Below are 14,719 nucleotides of genomic sequence, written 5' to 3'. Positions count from 1 at the left end.
GGGCGCCTGGGTGGCTCAGTCGTTAAGCGTCTGCCTTTGGCTCAGGTTGTGATCCCAGCGTCCCGGGATCGAGTCCCACATCGGGCTCCTTGCTTAGTGGAGAGTCTAGTTCTCCCTCTCCCTCTGCCCCTGCTTGTGTCCCCTCTCTCGCTGTGTCCCTATCTGTCAAATAAATAAAATCTTAAAAAAAAAGAAGAAAGAAAGAAAGAAAGAAAGAAAGAAAGAAAGAAAGATGGCTATAGAACAGCTCTAGGTTTCATTGACTTGACAGCTCTCAGTCCCAAAAGAGAAAGCATACTTTCCAGTGGCTTCAGCGTAAGAAAAGCAGTCTTGGGACTGTTTCTCCCTAAACTCCCTGAAGTTGTCCTAAACCCTTGCAAAAGCTGAATCCCAAAACCAGGTCTGTCTGAATGTCTCACTGTCTCCTATCTAAAGATACAGCATTAACTACTTTTCTTTTATAACAACCACTGAACTTAATGTCTGTACCATTTGGCTCCAAATTAAGCATTGTTTTGTCACATTCTGGGTTATGGCAACATTCACAGGTATTGACCCGGCTCCTCTCCATCCCGGATTGGGGGATAGCTACATGGATATCCAACTTATTCATTCAACAAATATTTGCTGAGCTTTTGATGTGCTACATAAAACCATCTGGTAAGCAGAACAGACCCCAGTCTTGCCCTCATGGGAACTTACTGGCTGGTGGAGAGACTGCTAACAGACACTAAACACAAATGAGTATATAATTATACTTGTGAGTAGTGCTATGAAGAACAGTAGTGTGCCCTAAAAGCTTCCAAGCAGGGGCCCTGGCCTGGTCTGGAAGGTAAGGGACGATCTCCTCAGAGGAATGTTTGATGTGAGATCTGAAGGATGAATAGTTTATTTATTTAAATTATTTTTTTAAAAACTGACATTTTTATTTATTTATTTTTAAATATTTTATTTATTTATTTGAGAGAGAGAGCACAAGGTGGGTGGTGGGCAGAGGAAGAAGGTGAAGCAGACTCCCTCCTGAGCAGGGAGCCTGATGCCGGGCTCGATTCCAAGACCATGACCTGAGCAGAAGGCAGACACTTAACCAACTGAGTCACCCAGGTGCCCCCAAAAGTAACATTTTTTTAAGTTTATTATTATTTTTAAGTAATCTCTAACACCCAATGTGGGGCTCAAACTCCTGGCCCCCCCCAACCCTGAGATCAAGAGTTGCCTTCTCTTCCGACTGAGCCATCCAGGCACCCCTGAAGGATGAATAGTTTAATTAGGCAAAATAGGAGAAAGAGCATTTTGGATGAAGGAACCTGAATATGCAAAAGTCCTGGGGTGGAAAAGAGCATGGTATATTCAAGGACTTGAAAAAAGTTTGGTGCATGCAAGCAAGAATGAAGGACTGGCATGAGATGAGGCTGAAGGTCTGGTGGATTTTCCCAAAGCTCAGTCTGAGAAAAGGGGGGGGGGGGTGCTCAGAGGCTAATAAGGAGAGTGCTACATTTTTTTGTGTGTAAATTAAATGAGGTGATGTATGTATGAAAGGGCATAACAGTGCTTAGCACACAGCAGACCCTCAAATGGTAGCTTCTAATATTGTTCCCTGAAGTGTAAGTTCCTAGAGGTCAGGGACTGTACCTGTTTCCTCTCTGTGTCTACAGGTCCACGATAGAGGGAGAGGGCTCAGCAAATGTTTGTGAACCAAACTGGAAAGGGGGGCATTCAATCTGTGTCTCAGAAAAGGAGGAATAAAAAGGGCGCTTCTGGCCAAGTGAGGGTCCAGGCTAAAGGCAGGAGGCAGGAACAGACTTAACTGATTTGGGGAAAGGGGAAGAGACTTCCAGGCTGGTAGCAAGTGGAGAAGGTTTGCACCATAATGGTCATTGGTTGGCTGCCTCCCTAGTATCCATCCCCTGCCTGATGTTTATTTGGAGAGCCACTGTTCCCCTCCCACGTAGTGTCACGAGGATGGGTCTAAACCCTCAGCATCAGGGATGAAGGAAGCATATGATCTAGCTTGGCCAAGTTTTTTTTTTTTTTTTTAACTATTTGTTATTTATTTGAGAGAGACAGAGAGCGTGTGCACACACTCGAGCGGGGGGAGGGGCAGAGGGAGGAGAGAGCGAATCTCAAGCCGTCTCCCCACTGAGGGCACAGCCAGACGCAGGGCTCCAAAGTCGCTCAGTCCCGAAATCACGTCCTGAGTTAAAACTGAGAGTCCCACTCTTAACCAGCTGAGCCACCCAGGCGCCCCCTGGCTTGGCCCATCTTTAGATCACTTTCTCGTGGCTGTGATGATTGGCGCATGCATGGTCACATGACATCCACCAGTCCAATCAGAATGGGTTTCAGAAGTGAGGACAGCCTCCTTATGCCTGGCTGGCTCAGTTGGTGCAGCCTGCCACTCCTGATCTCCAGGTTGCGAGTTTGAGCCCCACCTTGGGTGTAGACATTACTTATAAATACATACATACATACATACATACATACATAAAGTAAGTAAGTAAGTTAATAAGGACATCCCAGTGAGGTTGGGGGCTGTAACATCCATTCACAATAGGACCTGAGAGCTGAGCCAGTCCAGAGGCCTTGCCACTGCAGGATGAAGATAAAAACTGATCCCTGGTGACATCACTTGAGAACCTGCGGCCAGGCCCATTCCTGGGCTGTTGTGTTATGAGGCCAATAACTTTGTGCTTCCCCTGGTGGGCATTAGGCTTTCTGCCACTTGGTTCTTGAGGTTGGAACATTGGTGAAACCCATCTGGGAAGGGCCTGGATGTGAGTCCATCCTGCCTTTTTTTTTTTTTTTTTTAAAGATTTTATTTGGGGCACCCGGGTGGCTCAGTCGGTTGGGCATCTGCCTTCGGCTTGGGTCATGGTTTCGGGGTCCTGGGATTGAGCCCTGTGTCGGGCTCCCTGCTCAGTGGGGAGTCTGCTTCTCCCTCTCCCTCTGCCTGCCGCTCCCCCTGCTTGTGCTCTCTCTCTGTGTCAAATATATAAATAAAATCTTTTTAAAAATTACAAAAAAGAAGATTTTAATTATTTGAGAGAGCCAGCACACACGCACATGCACACACACGGGGGCGGGGGGGAGGCTGAGGGAAAGGCAGACTCCCTACTGAGCAGGGAGCTGATCCCAGGACCCTGAGATCATGACCTGAGCAGAAAGCAGACGCTTAGCCTACTGAGCCAGCCAGGCGCCCCTATCCTGTCTTTTCAGTGAGGCGATGACTTAGCCCCATGCTGTGTCTTCTTGGAAGAGCAAGACGGTCATAGGCATGTGGAGGGAGAAGACAAGGGCCCTCAGTGCAGACTGAGCAGCAGGAGAGGAACAGGCAGCCAAGGTGTGAGGGCCCTACCACTGCAGGGAACTTTTATGACACTTTTACCAAGAATGGCCCAGGTCCCTGCATCACTACAAGGAGCCGCTCACCCACAGGGAGCATTCATATGGGGGCTGCTCTGTGAGAAAGAGAAAGCCCCTGCACGGTTGGGTCTCTCTGTAAGAGCAGGCTGGCCTTACACCAATTAGTTCACTCTCCCTGAGGCCTAGGGAGCTCCTTCTCCACCTTTGAGGCTCAGCTCAAACGTCGCCTCACCATGAAGTCTTCTCTGAACTCACCCAGAAGAATGATCAGCTCTCCTTGCTATGTGCATTAAAAAGAAAACCACAGGCCCAAAATGATGTCACTTGGGCCTGTGCAAGTCCAGGCCAGGACTTAATATCCAATCTAATGGCCATTTCGACCTCCCCTGGAAATGTAAGTCTTAACTGGTCAGTCAGGAATTTTCTTTTCTTTTCTTTATTTTATTCATTTATTTGACAGAGAGAGAGAGAGCAGGAACACAAGCAGAGGGAGTGGGGGAGGGAGAAGCAGGCTTCCCACCGAGCAGGGAGCCCGACGTGGGGCTCCATCCCAGGACCCGGGGATCATGACCTGAGCCGAAGGCAGACGCTTAATGACTGAGCCACCCAGGCGCCCCAGAAATTTTCTGATAAGCACCAGAGAGGTCATCTGTCACATGGGTCCTCTCCATTCCCCAGAAGATGAGGTTATCTGCATGACCCTTCCCCCCTAAGGGAAAATGACTTTGCCTGGAATAATCCTTTCTTTTTTTTTTAAAGATTTTATTTATTTATTTGACAGAGAGAGACAGCGAGAGAGGGAACACAAACAGGGGGAGTGGGAGAGGGAGAAGCAGGCTTCCCGCCGAGCAGGGAGCCCGATGCGGGGCTCGATCCCAGGACCCTGAGATCATGACCTGAGCCGAAGGCAGTCGCTTAACCAACTGAGCCACCCAGGCGCCCCTCTTTTCTTTTGATCATAACTTTCTTGTCCCTTCCTCTTTCCTATAAAAACCTTCCATTTTGTACACTGTGGAGCTACTTTCCACTTGCGAGATGGGATGCTGCCTGATTCATGAATCATTTAATAAAGCCAATCAGATCTTCAAGTGTACTTGTTTGAATTTTTTAAAGCTTATTTATTTAAGTCATCTTTACACCCCAAATGGGGCCCCAACTCATGACCAAGATCAAGAGTTGCCTGCTCTTCTGACTGAGCCAGCCAGGCACCCCTGAATTTTGTTTTTTCACCTGTGTTTCAAGGTTGTACTCCTAAGTCCCTCCTATAGGCTTCTGTTACAACCCCCACCAGATTCCAGCATGCTCTGGTGAGGTACAGGGGCCCTCCCCCATCGGATTGTGACCCTGCAAGGGACTGTGAACCCAGGTTGTAATGGATCACTTGATTCCTCCGTTCATACCCTGTGACAGTCCGTAGTGCTTGAACTTTGCAAAACCCTGGGACATACAGGGGGGTGATGAAATTAGGGCTCTCGAGGTCAGCTGACAATCTGAGCTGCTGTTCATTCTTAGTGAGTGCAGCTCATGGAAGCATCTCCATCCTAGTCTCCTGTCTCTGGAACACATTTTGTTAAACCAGATTTAGAATTCATCCTCTTGCTCTGATTTCCACAAATCCCCCTCACACAGGTCTTAGCACAGGTAGCGGACTTTACAGAAGATTTGATGGACGTGGGGGGAGGGTTTTAATATATAAAGTTGATCCCTGTTCACTTCTTTATCTCGGCAACTTTTGAGTTTGCTTCACAGGACTTATCACAATTTGCAATTATTTTATTTCTGTGTCTTTTAACTTTTTTTCTTGGTTAGTTTGCTTCCTCCACTAGTTCCGGAGCACGGACTGATCTTGCCTGCCGTCATGTTTGCAGTGCTCAGCACTGGAAGGTGTGAGGTAGGCAGCTGTTGAATGAATGAATGACTGTGAAATCAGACATCCGTCTTGAATGTTCATCCTCCACTGGGAAACCCCCTCGAAGTTTCTCAGGCCTTCTCCCTGTCCCCTTTCTCACCTTTTTTTTTTTTTTTTTGGAACCAATTTGTCCCATAAGGCCTCCAAAATTCTCACCCAGTCATGCAGAACATGTTCCATTCTCTCCAGCCCCTACTTCCAGACCCGTCTGTGAATCTAACAGGAATTCAGAAGAAACCAGAGGCCACGCCTTAGGACACAGCTGTGGGCTGAAACGTCCCCTTTCCTCTGCCATTACACTTTCATCACCATCACCCTCTCCAGGGCTTGGCACAGGAGGGACTGAGGCTGCCTGTGTCCTATTAAACTCAGGGGAATGGAGACTTCAGGTGGTGTGGCCAATGAAAGTGGTCACAGACTCTTTGCCAAGCTTCCTAGCGAAAGGTAGGGCCAGGGGCACCTGGGTGGCTCAGTCGGTTGGGCATCTGACTCTTGGTTTCAGCTCAGGTCATGATCTCAGGGTCCTGGGATCAAGCCTCACATCAGGCTCTGTACTCAGTGGGGAGTCTGCTTGAAGATTCTCTCCCTCTGCCGCCCCCCGCTCACACACACACTCTCCCTCTCTCTCCGGAATAAATAAATAAATCTTAAAAAAAAAAAAAAAAAAGTAGGGCCAGTGGTTCCTGCTCTTGAGTCTGAGCTGGCCAGTGGCTGCTTTGACCAATGGATTGTGCTGGAAGTGACACTGTGCCAGTTGCAAACCCAGCTTTTTTTTTTTTTTTTTAAGTAATCTCTACGCCCAACATGGGGCTCGAACTCATGACCCTGAAATCAAGAGTCACACGCTCTACCGACTGAACCAGCCAGGTGCCCCCCAAACCCAGCTTTTTAAAATTTAATTTAATTTAATTTAATTTTTTTAAAGGTTTTATTTATGTATTTGACAGAGAGAGACACAGCGAGAGAGGGAACACAGCAGGGGGAGTGGAAGAGGGAGAAGCAGGCTTCCCGCCGAGCAGGGAGCCTGATGCGGGGCTTGATCCCAGGACCCTGAGATCATGACCTGAGCTGAAGGCAGACGCTTCACGACTGAGCCACCCAGGTGCCCCTGCTTTTTTTTTTATTTTTTTTTTTTAAAGATTTTGTTTATTTATTTGACAGAGAGGGAACACAAGCAGGGGGAGTGGGAGAGGGAGAAGCAGCCTTCCTGCCGAGCAGGGAGCCCGATGCGGGGCTCGATCCCAGGACCCTGGGACCGTGACCTGAGCCGAAGGCAGCCGCTCAACGACTGAGCCACCCAGGCGCCCCCAAACCTAGCTTTTAAGAGGACTGGCAGTATCCTCCTTGGTCTCTTGGGGCTCTCAAGTTCCCATGTAAAACTCCAGTGATCCTTCTGGAGAGACCATGTGGGAAGAATCAGGCTACGCAGAGCGTGTCCAGCTGGGCTCCATTTTATTCCTGATGCCACCAAGGCACCAGGCATGTGAGTGAAGCCTCATGGGTGTCTTAGACCCTCAGGTCCAACGAGCCACCCACTAAATATTGCCAAGTGACCCCAGTTGATGCCATCTGGAGCAGAATAACCCAGCTGAGCCCTGCCTAAATTCCTGCCCCACAAAACTGCGAGATACATTGGAATGTTTCAAGCCACCGTGCTTGGGGCTGGTTTGTTATGCAGCAATAGCTAATTGGAACAGAGAACAAGACCCTGGGGGAGCCAGCCCGAGGATGCTGGCTGGGCAGCCACCAGGATGTAGGAGGGCAGGTGAGTGATATTTTGGTGGGAAAAGGAAAGCAATGAGAGCCTCGTTTGCACCCTGGCAGGGCTGTGGCTGGACAGGCAGACGCTGGCCACCCCATCTCTCCCTGGCTGGCCTAAGCTGAGACAGTCCTTAGTGGTCCCCATGGCACTGGCCTCACAATGGAGGTGTTGATGTATCTCACACTGATGACACGGGACCAAAAGGGCACATATATATTGAGCACCTACTGTGTGCCAGGCCCAGTGATGCATGGTTTCTTACAAACCCAGCACAATCCAGAGAGATCAAGAGACAGAGACAGAGAGGGAGAGAAAGAAAGAGAGGGAGAGAGACACACACAAATGCTGGATCTGCATTTCAAATATGTAAAACTGAAGCTTGGAGGGGGAGACAGAGCTGGGATCGGAGCCTGGGCTCCAGTTCTAGAACTGTGGCCTGGCCAAGTCAGAAGGATTAGAGGGCCTGGAATATGTCACGGTGGTGGTGGTGGTGACCGCAGCTCCCGGCGGGGCTGAGTGGGGGCCCCCAGCACATGTGCACAAACCCTGGAGGAGGGGCCGCGGCGCCTCCTGCCAGGATACCTGGCCCGGAGAAAGGAGGATGAGTGACGTGGGGCCCCCAGGGCCCTTAAAACCCAGGGAATCAGGCCAACTGTTCTCACCATGCCGGTGGAGAGCATGGAGTGCTGCATGAGGCAGGCAGAGAAGCAGGATCTCTGCAGGGGGGAGAAGAAGGACTTTTAAGACGGGGAGTGGCCAGGTCAGGGAGATGGCATTTTGCCTCACTGTGCCTCAGTTTCCTCGTTTATAAAAAGGAAATAACCACAGCACCTACCCTGCCCTTCCTTCCTTCCTTTCTTCCGTCCTTCCTTCTTTCCCCTTCCTTCCTTCCTTCCAATTCCTTCCCTCACTTACTCAACAAACACCTACCGAGAGCAGACAGGACCAGGCCTAGGACCAAAGCTACGGTGTGACCCCAGCAGTAGTTCCAGCCTGGCCAATCCTTGCAGGCAACAGGGGCTGGGGAGATGATCATCGCAGGGCCTGGAACCGTTTATTCCTTTCCAGGGGCTCTGTTTTCACCTCTAGGCAATGGGAGTGCTCATCACAGTGGAGGCTTGGAGAGACCTCACAGGGCCACAGGGCTCCTGGGCAAGGCTGCAGGAAGGTGAGCAGATCCCGGCTAGAGAGAAGGCAGAAGGAAATGGTGGCTGGTTCTCAGGGCCAAGTTCTGTGACAGCGAGAGAGGGCCCTTTGCCCATCGCCATCCTGGGAGGGCAGGCAGGGGCTGCAGAGGTGGAGGGAGGAAGGCAGGGGCTGAGAGCTGCCCCAGGCCAGAGAGGCCTCTGTAAGCCCCTGGGGAGGCAGAGCTGAGAGTCCTGTCCCTCCAGACTGCTCCAGGTGTGATCCGGCAAGGAGGCCTCAGGCCACCCACAAATACAATGAGTTCTTGCCCTGGGGAGCCCTTACCCTTACCCACCCGGGCCTGAAGACACACATCATTAGGGTCGTTTTACAGAGAGAAATACGGAGACTCAGAGCAGCAGGCTGACCTGCCTGAAGGGATCCATTAAACAGACAAGAACTCACCAGCCGGGTCACTCCCAGGGCTCTACCTCATCCCCGCTCCTTCCAGCTCCCCACTGACTTCCTCCCAACCCCAGCTCCCCATCTACCCCCTTCCTGGGGCCCTGAAACCTCCCATCCCCATCCATGGTGATCTTTCAGAAGGGGCGGGGTGCCAGGGGAGGGCAAGATGCGGAGGTTCCCAGATGAGTGGGATGCTACTAGGTCACACGCTGGCTCTAGGCAGGCGGAGAGGACCCATTCCAGCGCCGGAACACGCCTCCCTCCTGCGGTCCTCCTAGAGCCCCGCCCGCTGCTCTTAGAGCCCTCGCAGAGCCGCCCGCTGCTCTTAGAGCCCTCCTAGAGCCCGGCCCGGGGAGGCGTGTTTCAAGTGAGGGATTATAAGACTTGGCCAAGTTTGCCCAGGTAGCCCGTGGCAGAGCTAGGACCCAAAGTTCAGAATCCGTAATCTTTCCTGGGCCAAGACCAAGAGAGGAGACGGGGAGGGAGGTCGCTGGCCCGGCAGCAGGAAGCCCAGGAATGCAGGGAGACCCGGACTCCGGGGGCCCTGCGCGAGGAGGGGGCTGACACGCAGGGAGGGGTGGTCTCTTCGTTTCCGGGTCTGGAGGGGCGCACATGCCGCGCCAGCCAGCAGGCGTCGCTGTGACAGCCGTGCTCCCCCGTGTTCTGATGGCAGGGGCAGAGTGGGCTACTCAAGGACAAGACGAAGGCTGTGAAAACAGGGGCTGTACCTCTGCTAGAGGTGATGGGGAGGATGCACGATGTCGCTTGTGAAAAGTGCCCAGCAGGCTCAACAAACGGGCTTGTCTTCCCACTTTACCACCTGTGCAATCTTACTCCATTTTTCTGTGCCTCAGTCTCCTCATCTCTAAAATGGGAATGCAGCAGCTGCTTCACAGGGTTGCTGTGGGGATGAAGAGTGTTATGGAAGTCTGGCACATTGTAAGAACTCGGTGAGTGTTTAATGTTGATTGTGTTCCTCCTCATCAGTAGCAACCCACCCTGTTGCCCCCACCTCCCGCCCCCGGGGCTTTATTTCCCACCTGGCTCACAAATCCCCCAGTCACACTGAGGGCAGGAGACCAAGGAGGTGGACGGAGATGCATACAGGGTGTGTTCACCAAGAGGGTGGGAGAATTTGGAAGTCGGTGTCCTTGGCAGGTGCTCCCGAATTTCTGACACACCGAAACTGTGTGAGATAATGTTTGTTGATTTAAGCTGCTAATTTGGGGATAACTTGCTAGGTAGCAATAGAAAACTAAGAGAGTTCACCCCCCGCCCCTCCAGTCGTAGAGCAGTGGTTCTCAACCCTGGCTGGGCACCAAAATTCCCCACAAGGCAATACATGTCCACGGTTAGAGAATGAGCCTGGGGTCAGAGTGGCTGGATTTAAACACCTATCTCACCACTTACTAGCTGTGTAACTTTGGGTATGTGACTTAACCTCTCCCAGCTTGGGGGGCTCCACCTATAAATGATGGTAATAGAACTTGCCTTCTTGGGATTGTTACAAAGACTGAACATGTATGAAAACATGTTCTACCTAGAGGGTAAGCTGTGAGAGAGCTAAGGCCTTGTTGGTCTTGTTTGTTGCTGTAGCTTCAGTGTCTAGAATGGTGCTTGGAACATAGTAGGTGCCCAGTTAATAGTCCTTGACAGAGAGGAATCAGTAAACTGAGACAACTCAAAAATGTTAGTTCGGATGAGCCACTTGGCTTCCCAACTTCAGCCCTCTCTGCTGGCTCCATGGAATGTTCTTCGACTCCAAATGGGGAAGAGCCCCAGGACTCAGGCTTCAACCTTCTCCCGTCTGCATTCATTCCTTGGTGACTTCATCCGTTTTCATGACTTGAAACATTATCTCGAAACCAATGATTCCAAACTTTCTGTATCAGCCCAGAACTCTCCTCCTTGACATCTCCACTTGAACATCTAATGGGCATCTTAGACTTTCCTGTCCAACACCAAAATGCTGAAGTCCACCCCCAAACCTTCTCCTGTTGCGGTCATCCCATCTCAAGGGCAGCTCCAGCCGCTACTTGCTCAGGCCACAAACCTTGGGGTCCTGTTTGACCCCTCTTTCACTCACCTCCCCCATCCAGTCCATCAGCAAATCTGTTGGTCCTACCCTCAAAACGTATTGAAATCCAGTCATTTCTCACCCTCTCTACTGCAGCCACCTTGACTGAACCACCAGCATCTCTCACTTGGATTGCCTCGATGGCATCTGACCTGGTCTCCGTTCCAGCTCCTGACTTCCTAGTCTATTCATCACACAGTATCCAAAGGAATCCTCCCAGCTCTGTGCTCTATTACTCCAGTGGTTTCCCATCTCACTCAGATTAAATGCTAAAACCCTGATGATATCCTTCAAGGTCAATAGAATCAGACATGCCACCTCCCACCCTCTCCTTCTGTGACTTCATCTTCTACCACTCTCCCCTTTCCATGCTTTGAACCACGCTGGCTTCCTTGCTTCCCTCCAATGTTCAGGCATGCTCCCGTCTCAGGGCCTTTGCACTTGCTCTTCCCTTTGCTTTCTAACCTAACCTTCTTCAGGTCTTTTTTTTCTCTTCCCTACCATTTTGCTCTGTGACACTTCTCTGATATACCATATATTTACTGGTTTATTTATGTAGGTCTCCTCCCAACAGATACCCTCCCCAGAGCAGGGATTACCGTTTGCTTTGTTCACTGCTATATCTCCAATTCCTGGAACATAGTAGGTGCTTCATAAATATTTGAAGGATGAATTCAGATGCTTGGGTCCCAGTGAATTAGAACCTGGGATGCAAGTGGAGTCCAGAAATCTGTGTTTTAAAAAAGGCATCCTGAGTACAGTTAGGGTTGAGAAGCCCTGTTCCAGAATGTCTGCAGTTTGAAGAAGCCCAGGAAGATCAAAGTCCAGCCCTCTCATTTCACGCAGGAAGTCACCAAGGCCGGAGGTGGAGAAGCTGCCCCGGGTGGGTGCGGGCCACAGGAAGAACTAGAATGTAGGTCCCGGATGCCCAGCACAGGGCTCTCTCTGCAGCTCCAGCCTGCCCGGGCCTGCCCAGTCCGATTCCAGGGCGAACTTTGCGGGGAAGTGCTGAGTCACTGGAACAGAGGCTCAGGGCAGGGTGTGGTCCCCAGCTCAGGTGGCAGTGGGACAACTTGGAGCTGCCCTCGCCTCCTCCTCTAGGCGACTGAGGCTAAGGGAGGGGAAGGCAGGGCTTGGACCTGCCTTTGCCCAAACTAACCTAGGGGTGAAGTTATGTCGATGTTTAAATTCAGGAGTAGATCACAGCCTTTGAAATGACTAACGCACTAGTCTACGGCCATACCACCCTGAACGCGCCCGATCTCGTCTGAAATGACTAACGCACACACACACACACACACACACACACACACACACACGCCGTAAGATTGTCAGTAACAAAATCCAGCTTAGGGGAGAGAGCCTTAAAGTCTAGCTCTGGTACGAGGAAGCTGGCAGGTATAATTCGGTGGGACCTCCAAGACATTGGAGTAGGGGGAGTTCCAAAAATGTCTGAATGCCTCTTTATCCAGGTCTAGGATTTCCCAAACCTGGATCACAGGGGGCACTTGCAAAAAAATGCAGTTTTCCTGTCACTGCCTAGGAGATGTTGGGTTCAGTACATTCTGGCTCAGGATCAGGAATTCGGATGTTAAGGGATTCTTATGCTCTGGAAACTAGAGAAACAGTGCCCTGGTGCAGGAGCCTGTGGAGTAGTGAATCCTGTAAGGCAATGGGGTCTTGGTGTCAGCCACCCCCCCAATTCCTAATCTGTTTAGAAACTGCAAGATCCAATTCCAATGCATTAAGAAAACACTCGTGTGTGTATAAGTCCCAGTAGACTCTTGCGCTTGTCAAATGTACCTTGGGGAATTCATATTCTAGTTTTAAAGAACGCTTTGGGTCCCTTTGTGATTCAGCAGTTACTGGAAGATGGCCTGTCCTACCTGGATTATTCTAGTGTGTGGAGGTTGCTGGGAGGTGGCCCCAGGATGGCAGGAGCTGGGGGATCTTTACTGGGCTTTGTAGGAAGACCAGCTCAACTGGTTCCAGAGTCATGAATTTGGACCTAGGTACGCCTGCCTCCTGCAGTTCATGCTGATCATTACCCTCCCAAGTTTACACATAGAGCTCATTGTCACACATGGATCCCCAAGAACACACATCTACATCTACAGAGGGTTGTGAGAAATCTGAGGTCTCTTCCAGATGAAACACTGCTTCCTGCCTTCTTCCTCCACCCCACGCTTCCAGCCCTGCCCGTTCTTGCTAAAGGACAGCTCTAATGTTTCTTAAATTCCACATGTGAGAGAAAGCATATGGTATTTGTCTTTCTTTGACTTATTTCGCTCAGCATTATACTCTCTAGCTCCATCTGTGTTGTTGCAAATGACAAGATTTCATTCTTTTTTATGGCTGAATAGTGTTTCATTGTATATAGACTCCACATCCTCTTTATTCATTCATCAGTTGATGGACATTTGGGCTCTTTCCATAATTTGGCTATTATGGACATTGCTGCTTAAAACTTCAAATTAGCATTTTTGTATCCTTTGGGTAAATACCTAGTAGTGCAACTGCTGGGTCATAGGGTAGTTCTTTTTTAACTTTTGGAAGAACCCCCATACTGTTTTCCAGAGTGGCTGCACGAGCTTGCATTCCCACCAACAGTGTAAAAAGAATTCCCCTTTCTCTGCATCCTCACCAACACCTGTTGCTTCCTGTGTTGTTAATTTTAGCCATTCTGACTGGCATTAAGTGACATCTCATTTTAGTTTTGGTTTGTATTTCCCTGATGATGAGTGATGTTGAGCATCTTTTCATGTATCTGCATGTCTTTTTTGGAAAAATGTCTACTCACGTCTTCTGCCCATTTTTTAACTGGATTAACTATTTTTTTGGGTGTTGAGTTTTACAAGTTCTTTATGTATTTTGGATACTAACTCTTTATTAGATATGTCATTTGCAAATATCTTCTCCCATAAAGACAGCTCTAACGGAGTAGCTTCTGCTCAAAATCCTTCAGTAGTTCCCATCTACATCACTCAGGCTGATGTGCTCTGATTTGACATTAGGGCTGCTATAACCTGGATACAATTCCTATCCTGGAAGGCAGAATAATGGCTCCCAAAGGTGTCTACATTCTAACCCCTGGAACGTGTGAATGTGTTACATGGCAAAAGGGACTTTGAAATGGGGAGATCATCCTGGATTATCTGGTTGGGCCCAACCTAATGACAGGAGCCCTTAAAAGTGGAGAACCTTTCATGGCTGTGGGAAGATATGATGATGGAAGGTCAAAGAGATAGGATATTGCTGGCTTTGAAGATGGAGGAAGGGGCCACAAGCCAAGAAATGGGGATAGCCTCTAGAAGCTAGAAAAGGCAAGGACATAGATTCTCCCCTAGACCCTCCGGAAAGATATGCAACCCTCCAGACATCTTGATTTTACCCCAGTGAGACTCATGTCCAACCTCTACAGAACCATAAGGCATTACATTTGTATTAAGACACTAATGTTGTGGTAATCTAGGACAGCAATAGGAAACTAATACATTCCCAATCAAAGTTCCCTCCAACCAGTTTGTCCCTGGCTATTCTTCCCCTCCCCCCATACCACGTGTTCCCCTCCCTCCACACCTGTGCTCATGCTGCTGTCCCTGTCCAGGACCCTCAGGTGGCCTTTCAGTCCACCCTGTCCTCAGCACTGACCACCCACCAGCGTTCCCATCCTGGGGGCTCCCCACTGAACCATAAACTCCTTGAAGGCGGTATCTGTGATTGATCTTCGAACTCCATGGCCAGGAGGCGTCCGCAGAGGTTTGCATCATGAACTCGGGGCATCTTGTGTAGAACCTCTGGTTCTTAGCCCCTAGCCGCATCAGGATTACCTGGGAATCTTCACACAAGTCTTAATTCTACCAAATCACCATGGAAGAAAGGGAGGCAGCTCCACGTGTATTATTGGGGGAAGGTTTCCAAGATTCAGAGTTAAGTAGAAGAAGCAGTAGGAAGTCAAAGATTGAGTAGAGCATGTTGCCATTTGTGTGAAAAGGGGAAAAAATATTTACGTCAGTTA

This window comes from Halichoerus grypus, chromosome 5 (assembly GCF_964656455.1).
Source record: "Halichoerus grypus chromosome 5, mHalGry1.hap1.1, whole genome shotgun sequence".
Taxonomy (NCBI): Eukaryota; Metazoa; Chordata; class Mammalia; order Carnivora; family Phocidae; genus Halichoerus; species Halichoerus grypus.
Note: the sequence above shows the minus strand (reverse complement) of the source record.